Source organism: Hevea brasiliensis, chromosome 4, assembly GCF_030052815.1.
Source record: "Hevea brasiliensis isolate MT/VB/25A 57/8 chromosome 4, ASM3005281v1, whole genome shotgun sequence".
Classification (NCBI taxonomy): Eukaryota; Viridiplantae; Streptophyta; class Magnoliopsida; order Malpighiales; family Euphorbiaceae; genus Hevea; species Hevea brasiliensis.
This window is the reverse complement of record NC_079496.1, coordinates 63,597,022-63,608,387: the sequence shown is the minus strand read 5'-3', so window position 1 is coordinate 63,608,387 and position 11,366 is coordinate 63,597,022. Positions and strand designations below refer to the sequence as shown.

General features: G+C 37.6%; 1 long non-coding RNA gene across 1 annotated transcript; it reads right to left on the bottom strand.

The window, feature by feature from the left end:
- Positions 1-9,520: 9,520 nt before the first annotated feature.
- Positions 9,521-10,539, bottom strand: LOC131179056 (uncharacterized). The gene is made up of 2 exons (XR_009148060.1): positions 10,347-10,539; positions 9,521-9,725 (listed from the first exon to the last, which is right to left on the bottom strand). It is a non-coding gene; the product is annotated as an uncharacterized LOC131179056 (long non-coding RNA).
- Between the last annotated feature and the right edge of the window lie 827 nt (positions 10,540-11,366).

Below are 11,366 nucleotides of genomic sequence, written 5' to 3'. Positions count from 1 at the left end.
AAAAATAATAATTTCCTTGCTATTGTGTTCATAAGAAATGAATAATTACTAACTTATTGTTTAGTCGAGGGCTAATCATGTTTTATGATATTAACTTCTTCATGCATTTCGTTAATTATTTTCTTCATGATCTTGAGCTTCTTTGTATTTTTGTAATCATTCCTGATTCTTAATTTTCGTATTTTCTTTAATAATCAGTTCAATCACAGTTATACTTTTCCATGCCCAAGTAACCTATACTGGACGACTGGACTGGATAACGGGTCGTTGGCACTGGACACCGCGGTGCCTCGGGCCGTCATACCATGGGACGCAGGACGTCAACCATGTATGCAGTCAATATGGCTAAAAAGCCATGATATCACATAATCGGGCATAAAAGCCATGAATACGGGCATAAAAGCCATGAATACGGGCATAAAGCCATGAATACAGGCATAAAGCCTTTCGCAGTACTGCTAAAACAATACCCTATTGGCATGCCAAACTATCCAAACCAATCACATTAGGCCTACTAGGGCATTTTGCATTTTTAAGTTTCACATTTTTGAATTTCAAGTTTTCATGTCACTATTCACTTCATTAGTCAACTAAAATGTTGACTTTTGCATAGACAATAGGTGCATTGGTTTTAACACTCCCAATGTACCACATTTTGCATTAAAAACTTGTTGGTTTTGGTCACTTTCTCAAAGCTTAGGTCATTTTGGCAAAATTGCCAATTTGCGGTTTTAGTGCTCCGAAGTTGCACTGTTCCATTGGTCGATTTACTGTTGGAATTTGACAAAACTTCCTTCATAGAAAATGTTCCTTATTGTCATAAGTGTATTCTCATTTTTGGATCACCTCAATCGGAGTTTTGTAGCTCAAGTTATAGCCAAAATAAGTTTACTGTTCACGTGCACTGTTCATGCTGAGATTTTGGGTTCTGGCAGATTTTGGTCCAACTTTGGTCAGTAACTTGACCAAGTTAAGTTCATAATTTGGTCTAACTTTCTTCATATGAAATGTTCTACTATGCCTTAGGTTTCCATCGGTTCAAGAATCGCCTAAATCCGAGTTTTCTAGAGAGAGTTATAGCCATCCAAACATTACTGCTCAAGTGAAAATCTGCAGAGTTGCAGGTTTGATAACTTAACTTTGCTCAATAATTTGAATGGGTTAATGGCATAATTTGGGGTGATGTTCTTCATGAAAGTTGTTTGTCTATATCATATCTTATTTTTGTAAAAATTTCAGGTCAATTGACCATATCTACAGTGAGTTATGGCCAAATGAATAGTTACTGTTCATTTGGTCATTTCTGCAGTCTTTGTTGCGAGTATCCGGATTGGGGCCAACTTTTGGTCCTCTTGCTTTAGTCTTTTGGGCATGGTTTCTTCAGAAAAAATGTGCCATTATAAGCCTAGTTTCATTTCCAATTGGCCAAACACCAATTGGACCAACACAGCCAAAGATATGGCAGTCCAAGTGGGCTGGAATCACAGCCTCCCCTCAAGTTACCCTAGGCACTGCGCCAATTCGTTTGCATCACTCTAAATCTCTTCAAATTATGGTGAACTTACCTCAAATGGTCACTAATTGACCCTTATAAGGTTCACTTACCACTTCATAAGCCAAAACCAAATTTCACTCTCCAAAACCCTAGTTTCCCATTGTGATTCACACTAGTTACCCTAGTTAATACACTAACTCATTATCCATGTATATAAATACCTTAAACATCATATTTAGTCCACTCTAAGTCCATCAAAACAATCAATCCTATTCCTTCCTTAGGGCAGCCGAAATTCATGGTATAGATACACATGAGTTTAGTCCATTTAATTTACAATTTCATACTAAGTTCAAGTCCCTAACATAGAAATAAAGAAATATTTGTAAAAGTAAGCACTAACCTCTTGTAGGCAGATTTTTCCCAACTCAAAACTTCACTTTCCTTCACTTTCTAGGCTGCCAAACACTTCCCAAGAGGTAGAGACAAGCTTTTAGTGAAGGGACTTAGGGTTTTATAGTGCAAATTCATGGGAAAATGGAAGTAATTAAAGAAAACTTCCATGGAGGGTTATGGAGGAGAGGATCATGTTTTGAAGAAGAAGATGGCTGCTTGTTTTTGGTCTTCCTTGGTCTTTATTTATCTCTTTTATTAATTAGTCAAATGGTTACTTAATTGTGATTGGTGGACAATTTTAAATGACCTCATAATATGTCATAATTAGCATTTTATTGTATTTTCTTTTCTTTTCTCTTATACTAACTTCAAATTAATTTTTCATCAACATTAATTCATATTTTATGTCATAATAATTATTTACTCAACTGGACAAGTCGGCCAAAAATCGTCTCTGAAGGCGAAATGACCAAAATGCCCTCTGTTTGGTTTAACGGGTCAAAATTATGCATCAGTGAAAAATTTTTCTAAATATTTTCTTGGCATTCTAATGCCATAGGAACCTCAATGACCCTTCTCTGGTGTCCCAAAAATTATTTTATGAATTTTTCTCCGGGTCTAGGGCTCCTCGTTGCGAGAACCGCAACTTACCTCTGATTACCCATCTCTTGGGCACCGGCTCATTTGACTTGGTTGTATTTTATTTCTAAAATTTTTACTAAATTTTTCTTAGTAATATTTGAGTTAATTATGGTTCCTCACTTTTATTTAAATATTTTTCCAGAAGTTCTAGCTGTCCAGACCGACACCGGTCAACGGAACAGTAGAATGTACGGAGTTACTACCGGGAGGGTGTTACAACCGGTGTCGGTCCGGACAGCTAGAACGTCCGGGAAAATATTTAAACTAAAGTCAGGAACCATAATTAACTCAAATATTAGTAAGAAAAATTTAGTAAAAATTTTAGAAATAAAATACAACCAAGTTAAATGAGCCTAGCGAAGGGTAATCAGAGGAAGTTGCGATTTCTGCAACGAGGAGCCTTAGACCCGGGGGAAAAATTATAAAATAATTTTTGGGACTCCAGAAAAGGGTTATTGAGGTTCCCATGGCATTAGAATTCCAAGAAAATACCTAGAAAAAGTTTTCAATCGGTACGACCAATTTTGACCCGTTAAGCCAAACGGAGGTCATTTTGGTCATTTCGCCTTCGGAGGTGATTTTTGACCGACTTGTCCAGTTAAGTAAATAATTATTATGAACTAAAATATGAATTAATAGTGATGAAAAGTGAATTGAAAGTTAGTAGTGATGAAAAGAAAAGAAAAATACAATATATGCAAATTATGACATCAATGTGATGTCATTTAAAATTTGCCACCAATCACATTTAAACTATCATTTATCTAACTAATAAAAGAGGTAAATAAAGACCAAAGGAAAAGAAAAAAACGTGGGCAGCCATCTCCTTCTCCATTTCAGCCACACCATAGCCAAGAAGCAAACCTCCATTTTTCTTCCTCACTCAAGCTTGAAGATCTCTCAAGCCTCACCCCAAAACCCTAAGTTATCTTCACAAAAGTTAATCTACACACCCTAAGCAAGCTCTAGGCAGCCACAAAGAAGAGGAATTCTAGAGTTTTCACAAGCTCAATAAGTTGAGCCAAGAGGTTAGTGCTATACTTTCACTCTCACTCCTTTAATCCTTGTTAGAGCATCATTTTAAGTTAAGAAATTGTAAGAAAATGAAGTAAATTATATATGTTAGGGCATCTTCAAATTTTCGGCAGCCCTAAGGAAGGATGAGTTTGATTGTTTAAATGAATTTAGAGTGGATAGAAATGATGTTTAAGGTATGAATATGCATGGATGTTGAACTAGTATGCTAATTGAGGTTTATGGGTAAATTGAATTGGACATTAGGGTTTTGAGAAGTAAAAATTGAATTGGCTTATCAAACTATTAAAGAACACTCTAATGGTCAATAAGTGACCATTTGAGGTATGTTGACCATAAATTGGACTGAAAAATAGTATGGCAAAGTGAAGGTGTAATCTGCCCTAGGACAGCAGCAATGGACTGAAATTTCAGTCCAATTACACAGTCATAACTTTGGCTGTGTTAGTCCAATTGGTGTTTGGCCAATTGGACATGAAACTAGGCTTATAATGGCACATTTTTGCTGAAGAAACCATGCCCAAAAGACCAAAGCAAGAGGACCAAAACTTGGCCCCAATCCGGATACCCTGCAACTGATTCTGCAGAATGACCAAATGAACAGTAACTGTTCATTTGGCCATAACTCACTGTAGATTTGGTCAATTGACCTGAAATTTTTACAGCAACAAGTTAAGACATAGAAAAACAACTTTCATGAAGAAACCTACCCCAAATTATGGCCCGAACCTAACCCAAATGGTAGTGGCAGTCACTGTTCATGTTACTATAGATATGGTCAATTCTGCAGATTGGCAATCCGGCTAGCTATGGTTTTTGGACCATATCTGGAGCTACAAAACTCCAAATGGAGTGATTCAAAAAAGGAAATTCAACTAGACAAAATAAGGAACAACTTTCATGTTTTCCATTTCTTCAAATTTTCACTGTAACAGTGTTTAATGGAACAGTGAACTTAGACTCAAAAACTGAAATTTTCTGCCCTCTTGGTTTTAAGTTAGAAATGGTAATGGTGACCAATTCTAACAAGTTTTAAATGTAAAATGTGGTATGTTGGGAGTGCCAAAGTCAATGTATACATTTTCTATCCAAAAGTCAACATTTTTGTTGACCAATGAGGTGAATAGTGACACCAAAACTTGAAATGCACAAATTGAAGAATTTAAAAGTTTCAAATGCCCTAGTATACCTAACATGATTGGTTTGGATAGTTTGGCATGCCAATAGGGTTCAGTTAGCAGTACTGCACATGGTAATATGCCATTCTGTGATTTCATGGCTTTTAGCCATTCTGACTTTGCATTGAGAATTGGCCTTGTGCCTGAGATTATTCTGACTTGGTAGTGCTGTTACACCGGAGATGCATATGTGACCGATGGTGTGACGGCCCGAGGTACTAGATACCCAGTGCCAGTTTACCCATTATCCAGTCCATTCGTCTAGTGTAGGTTACTTGGGGCAACCAAATGAATAAAAGTGAACAAAGTAAATGATATGCAAATACCAAACAAATAAAACGTACACATTCACTACACATTTAATTTCTTGCTATTTTCTTTTATTATATTATTGCTCCACTAAGCATTATTGCTTAGCGCGTTGCTTTTGCCACGCGTAGGTACTGGAGATACAGATCGTGAGCCCAGTAGACCACAGACTGGGGAGTCCATCCTGCTGACTGCACGCGGTGTTCGTGTCACCTCAACTTGCGATTGCATTGGTAGGACACTAGGTGTCATTTTGACATTTTGTAACTTAATTTTGATTTTCTCATATGTAATTAAACTTGTGTAATGTATATTGAGGTTTATGTAAATTATGAAAATTGTATTTGTGAATGAAAAAGTAAATGGTTATTTATGAATTATATGTGATCATCACATGTGATGGATGATTGAGAATTGAAATTGAAATGTGAGATCTTGATATTGAGTTTTGTGATGATATTGGAGTTGAGAATGAATGAATTTGTTTATTGGAAGTGTTTTTCACAGGTTCCGAAGAACTGTTTTCTCCATTTTTAGCCGGTACTCTGCCGGATTTTCTTTAAACTTTACGGAACCTCAAATAAATTATGATTTCAATAAATGACTTAAATGAGTTATATTTTACAATTTATATTCAAAATTATGATGAAAATTTATTTGGGTATATTAGAGTGTGCCGGTACACCGTGTGACATTACTTACTCGGGTATACTGTACACTGGTACGGGGTGTCACATTTAGTGGTATCAGAGCACGGTTTAGGCGTTTCTGGGCCTAGATTGAGTCCATACCATGCATTGCATTTGTAAGAGTCGAGGTGACACTAACGCAGATCTGTTTATCTTTCTTATTTTGAATAGGATATGGACCCTTCATCTCAGAGAGCCGTTGAGGAGGAAGTGGAGAGTCATGCTCCACTGCGGAAATGAGGCTGGGGCATGAGAGAATCTGCTCGCCACTCAAGCAGAGCACCTTTCGGCCTCCACAGCCATGTTTCACAAATGGCCGACTTCTTTAGACAAATGGCTGGGTAATACCACCACCACCACCACCACCAGCTCCACGGAGAAATCACACGGAAAGGCTAAGAAAGTTTGGGTGTGGACTTCTATGGCAAGAGAGAAGATGACTGCATTGCGGTAGAATTGGTTGAGCAGAGCAGGCGAGTCCTAAAACAACTCCACTGCACTCCAGAGCAAAACCTGGAAGCTGCCATATCTTTGCTGCAAGATGATGCTTATGAGTGGTGGGACACGGTGTCCAGTGAAGTGCAGCTAGAAGCTGTAACTTGGGATTTCTTCCTCTCTGAATTCAAGAAGAAATATGTGGGTACTGTATACCTGGAAGAGAGAAGAAGAGAGTTCATTAACCTGAGGCAAAGACAGCTATCAGTGGCCGAGTATGAGAAGGAATTTGTCCGATTAAGCCGCTACGGAAGGGAGATAGTCCCTAATGAAGTTGAAAGGTGTAAGAGATTTGAAGAGGGACTAAATGATAACATCAAGATCTAGCTCACTGCCTTGGGAATCACAGAATTTAGCAAGTTAGTGGAAGCTGCAATAAGGGTTGAAAAAGTGAGAATCAGTGAGCAGACCAGAAGGGATAGACAGCAGAAGAGGGGCCCAGGTCAGTCTAGTTCATGCCCATATACCCATACATAGTACAAGTATGAAAGCAGTATCAAACTCAAACTACCTATATACAAGATAACTATGCTATCTCAGGTCTAAAGATTATATGCACTGATATGATTTATGACAAAACATTGACAAGAGTAAACTCCATGTGCTTGTCATAAGTGTCACTGGTTCGGCCTACTTATCATTTATAAGTGCCTATCATGTTTGTTATATGGCATGAGACACACCATTCCATCTTATTTATATCTCATATAAATAACTTGGGAATAAACATGAATACAATCTTTCTGGATAAGTCATGTCCTTATTATGAAGTATCCTCGATTGTGAACCTATTTATGATACTTTGTGCTAGAAATATTGTCACTCATATTCTTAACAAGTTTGACGTGATTTTGGGAATGGACTGGTTGTCACGTCATCAGGCAATGGTTGATTGCAAATTGAAGAGAATTTCTTTGAAAACCCCTGAGGGTAATGAGATCACAGTTGTGGGTGAAATGACAGATTTCTTGTCCAATGTCATCTCAGCCACAGTTGCAAGAAGAATGATGAGAAAAGGCTGTGAAGCCTACCTAGCACATGTGGTGGATACTAGGCAGGCTAAGCCAAACCTGAGTGACATAACCATAGTAAAGGACTTCCCAGAGGTATTTCCTGAAGAATTGCCTGGTTTGCCACTAGAAAGGGAAGTCGAATTTGCTATTGAGACACTGCCGGGTACAGCACCCATTTCCATTGCTCCTTATAGGATGACACCCACGGAATTGAGGGAGTTGAAAACTCAGTTGCAAGAGTTGCTGGATAAGGGGTTCATACACCCCAAAGGTGTCACCATGGGAGCTCAAAGGTCTGTTTGTGAAAAAGAAGGATGGGACTTTGAGGCTATGCATCGATTCTGCGATTGAATAAAGTGACTGTGAAGAACAAATATCCGTTGCCTAGAATTGATGATTTGTTTGATCAGTTGAAGGGAGCAGGAGTATTTTCTAAGATTGATCTCAGATCAGGGTATCATCAGTTGAGGGTAAAGGATGCAGATGTGCCAAAGACTGCATTCAGGACCCGGTATGGGCATTATGAGTTTCTAGTGATGCCCTTTGGCCTAACAAATGCACCAGCAGCATTCATGGACCTTATGAACCGTATCTTCCATCCATACCTAGATCGGTTCATAGTGGTCTTTATTGATGATATTTTGGTGTATTCCAAGACCAGGGAAGAACATGATGAGCATTTGAGGATTGTTCTACAAACCCTGAGAGAAAAGAAGCTGTATGCTAAGTTGTCCAAGTGTGACTTTTGGTTGAATGAGATTGCATTCCTTGGACACATAGTGTCAATTGATGGGATTAGGGTGGATCCTAAGAAAATAGAAGCAGTGATGGAATGGAAGCCTCCTTGAAACACAACTGAGGTCAGAAGCTTCTTGGGGCTAGCTGGGTATTACAGAAGATTTGTGAAGGGATTTTCCTTAATAGCTGCTCCAATGACCAAGTTGTTACACAAGAATGTCCGATTTGACTGGAATGACAAGTGTCAGACCAGTTTTGAGAAGTTAAAGGCTATGTTGACAGAGGCACCAGTGTTAACACAGCCAGTGTCAGGAAAGGACTTCGTGGTCTACAGTGATGCCTCTCATAATGGGTTAGGGTGTGTATTGATGCAAGAGGGGAAGGTGGTCACCTATGCTTCCAGGCAGCTAAGGCCACATGAACAGAATTACCCTACCCATGATTTAGAGCTTGCAGCAATTATCTTCGCACTGAAGATATGGAGGCATTACTTGTATGGTGAAAAGTGCTATATTTACACAGACCACAAAAGCTTGAAATACTTGCCAACCCAGAAGGAGCTCAACCTTAGACAGAGGCGATGGATTGAGTTCTTGAAGGACTATAATTGTGTAATTGACTACCATCCTGGGAAGGCAAATGTAGTTGCTGATGCTTTGAGCAGAAAATCCATGACAGCCTTGAGATCATTGAATGCCCGTCTAACTTTGATTCGAGATGGAGCTATTTTGGCTGAGTTGCAAGTGAGGCCAAACACTCTGACAGATTTTAGATGGGCAAAAGGCAGATGAGAAGCTAATGGCTATTATGAGCAAAATCTCAGAGGGAAAAGCAACTGATTATGAGGTGAAAGCAGATGGGTGTCTCTATTACAAAGGAAGACTGTGTGTACCAGATGATGGGGAATTGAAGGCCAGTATTCTAAAAGAGGCACACACCAGTATATATGCTATGCACCCAGGAAGTACAAAGATGTATCATGATCTGAAGCTTCAGTATTGGTGGCCTGGTATGAAGAAGGACATAGCTGACTATGTGACTAAATGCTTGACATGTCAGCAAGTCAAGGCAGATGTCACACCTTACTCCTCTGTAAGGCATAACATGATTCCGTAGAATACCTAATGAACTACCGAACTTCACCTACCGATAACTCATAAAGTACCCTACAAGGGATTTTAAAACAATTTTCTTATTTTTGACAAGTGGTGAGCATTATCTAATAAGTACTTAAAACATTTAGTTAAATTAAAACTAGTTAATATTTTTGGCCCATTTTATTTTTACGCAAATTTTATAAAAATTTTGACAGAGTTTCCTCTGTATTTTGAGAAACCAGTTCTTCAAATACCTGAAATAAAAGCACTTCCAATAATTTTCTAACCACTGCTTCAAATTCATACTCAATCTCAACCAATTTCTCAAAATTCACAAGTTCAATAATTCTCAAAATACTGTCAAACAATATCATTCATATTTCATTAAAAACAAAACAATTTATACACATCCTTACAATTTTATATCAAAAGAAACACAAACTAAACTTTATTATAAACTTCATACAAATTTGTGTACAAGCTGCTCAAGACCCATTTTTACATGTCCATACATTTATGTGCAATATATACATCAAAAGAAGTATTTGCAGTTAGGGTATAAATTATACCCGAAGGCTTCAAGCTGATGACTTCACACACTTCAGCAGCTCAGTCTGCTGCTCCTCTAGTCTCTGTATCTGCGACAGCAATAAAAGCTATCGCTGAGTACTAGGACTCAGTGGTGCACAATATACTAAAATAATCTTTATGCAAAGCTTAAAGCACATTCATTCAAAAATTTGGCTAAACATGAAAATTAAATACAATCATGCATTGTGAGATTTTACATGTAAACCAAGTTCATTTCAAAGTATCAAAACACATTTCATAAAACCCACAGTTAGATCATGCCATTCGAAACAAATAGAATCTTAATAGCCAGAGGCTAAAGAGAAATCACATGAATCTTAATAGCCAGAGGCTAAAGAGAAATTATATCACAGGCTAGCTAGCTCAAATATATGGATATCCATTCACATCCTCTTCTACTGGCACACCTCAACACTTCTCCAGAGAAGGAATCAAAATTCGAAACTAATTACCCCCACTAGTCGTGCTAGTGAGGTGTTCAAATATATGGTCATGACACTGTGGTTTCAAAACTTATCTTAACAATTTGCTAAACATTGTCATTTCAAATATACACAATAACTTTCACAATTTAAATCAAACATCATAAAAATGCTATAATCCAATATTTCACATTATTCAAACCATTATGCAAAAGATGATTATAAAAGTATATGTTGTGCACAAACCTCAAACGAGTCGCCTGTTGGCCTTGACTCGACTCCTCGGGTTCTGTCCCGGTATTTTTTTCCACTGAAATACGAAATTTTCTAATGTTTCAGTACTAAAACTTAAAATAAATCCAAAATAAACTTAACTTCACATTTAGCTAGCTCTAACGTGTTAAATTCGACGTTCTCAAAATTTTGTGTTTCGGGTTACTATTCACTGCACTATTCAAGTCAAATTATTGACTTTCTAAGGCTTAATAGGTATGGGAATTCCAACTTCACCCACATACCACATTTTGGTCACCAAACTTGTTGGTTTTGGTCATTTGTTTAAAGCTTAGGTCATTTTGGCAAAATTGCTAATTTTCGGTTTTGGTTCTCCGAAGTTGCACTGTTTCATTGGTCGGTCTACTGTTGGAATTTGACAAAACTTCCTTCATAGAAAATGTTCCTTATTGTCTTAAGTGTATTCTCATTTTTGGATCACCCCAATCGGAGTTTTGTAGCTCAAGTTATGGCCAAAATAAGTTTACTGTTCACGTGTACTGTTCATACTGAGATTTTGGTGTCGGCAGATTTTTGGTCCAACTTTGGTTAATAATTTGATCAAGTTAAGTTCATAATTTGGTCTCACTTTCTTCATATGAAATGTTGTACTATGTCTTAGGTTTCCATCGGTTCAAGAATCGCCTAAATCCGAGTTTTCTATAGAGAGTTATAACCATCCAAACATTGCTGCTCAATGAAAATTCTGCAGAATCTCAGTACAGTAAATTTAACTTTGCTCAATGATTTGAATGAGTTAATGGCCTAATTTTGGTTGGTGTTCTTCATGAAAGTTTTAGGTCTATATCATATCTAATTGCTGGTAAAATTTCAGGTCAATTTGACCTACCTAGCTCGAGTTATGACCAAATGAACAGTTATTGTTCATTTGGTCAGTTTGGTGTAGTGGCAGCCAGCAATCAATTCACTTTGGTCAATTGTTTCACCAAGTTTTGGTCAGTTTTTGGCCATGGTTCCTTCATGGAAATTGTG